Raw genomic sequence first — 2,033 nt, forward strand, 5'->3', positions numbered from 1 at the left:
GAACGCTTAACCCACTGAGCCACCCAGGTGCCGCTCTCTTCTCTGTTATTTTTAATACACTTAGCTGGCATCACAATAAATGACCAATTAGAATAATTGTCAATGATGAGATACTTTACCCTGTTTTATTTATTTAAAGGATTTAGGGCTTCAGAAAATTAGAATCCTTAGTTTTAGCTATTTGTAGACCTTTGTTGTTTTTTATATAAATGCCCTTGGTAACAACATTCTCTTAGCATAATTCTCCTGTTTCTTTTCCATCTCCCATTTTTAAAAAAGAATCAATGAACAACTGAGTTGAGCTTTTAAAAACCATCTAAGCATAAAAATTCTCAGCTGGACAAGAGCATTACAGAATGTGTAGTGTGTGAATTTGTATGTATGTGTACTTATGCACATAAGCATGGCATGTTGTTTTATTCAGTTTTATAATTGTGTATTTGGAGAAATGTTCTTTTGAAATATATAGAAAACGCAACTTTTTAAAATCTTCTGAACTGGCAGAGTATGGGTTTTAAAAAGTTGAGAAAAACTAACAAATCAATTTAGTATCAATTTAGAAATATTACAAATAAGATGTACTATAATACACAGAGCACATTATAATTTACTTTCGAAAGGTTCTACTATTTGCAATATTATAATTCTAACTGGTTTGTAATTGCTAAGATATTTTCAAGTTAATATAATTCTGAAGGACACACAATTTAAGGTTGAATCAATATTCAACTCGTAGAAACTACAAATTTTGACACTCTTTAAAGTCACTACAATGGAACAGTCGGCATCTTCTATCTAGAGGGAAGAATTTACAGCTCTGGGTCACAAGGACTGCTAAGGGAGTAATAATTACTTAACCATGACTTGTATATCTTAGAGACTGAAAATCAGGAAGTGTGGACATCAGTATTTCATGACCTTGATATCTCATTACGGGCAAGAAAAAGAAGAGGCACTTTTGAGAAGTTTGGCTACTGTCAACTTCCTGGTTTCTTCTTTAAACAAGGAACATTTAGAGATCTCCAAAATATTCTGGTATAATACTAGAAAAACATGCCGTATGCAGCAGGTGTTTCTTCCCAGCCCACCTATATTTATGCTTGTTGGTGTAAAATATCATCATTTCTCAAAGATGATGGGAATTCTAATTAACAATAATGCTGATCTACAAAAATAACTATGAAAAGAACTTCACAATATTTATTACAAGTCTCTGGTTATATAGTTATTAAGATATATATATTTGGCTGCTGCTTGGGAAGAAATGTATAAACGTTTTATATAGTTGAGCTCACATTAATAGATTCTAAGTACATAAAAATACATTTATAGATTGTGCCATGTCATTTCTTTCCCTTCTAGAAAAAATTTTATGTAGAGGCACCTGAGTGACCCAGTCCATTGAGCATCCGACTTCGGTTCAGGTCATGATCTCTGGTTCATGAGTTTGAGCCCCGCATCGGGCTCTGTGCCAACAGCTCAGAGCCTGGAGCCTGCTTCGGATTCTGTCTTCCTTTCTCTCTGCCCCTCCCCCTGCTTGCTCTCTCTCTCTCTCTCTCTCTCTCTAAAAAAAAAATTAAAAAAATAAAAAATAAAGTAAATATTATATGCAAATATCATATCATTTGAAGCACGAACCATCTCAGATTACCTTTCATGTTTTTCCCTTTTTGAAACAACTAAGTAAAAGTCCCACCAACTTCCAGTTCCACTTACCAAATACTAATTGTCTTTCTTTGCCAGGTACCTTATTTCTTCACAAGTCCTGAGTGTCTAACTCCTTCATATCTGATCATCTCCACTCCTAATACCTTAATTCAGGCCCTCTTGCTTCTTGCCTGACTTAGTGCACTATTTGCCAACTAGGCCTTTCTGCTTACAGTAGTTCACCTGCAGTCCATATTCCTCCATACTATGAAAGTGCGCTAAATGTAAATATGGTCTCATCCTTAACCCCTATTGCTCAAAGCCATCCAATGATGTCCCAGTCTTTTTGAGTTAAAGTCCAAATGCACCCCTTTTTGCATCTCCAA

Source organism: Prionailurus bengalensis, chromosome C1 (assembly GCF_016509475.1).
Source record: "Prionailurus bengalensis isolate Pbe53 chromosome C1, Fcat_Pben_1.1_paternal_pri, whole genome shotgun sequence".
Taxonomy (NCBI): Eukaryota; Metazoa; Chordata; class Mammalia; order Carnivora; family Felidae; genus Prionailurus; species Prionailurus bengalensis.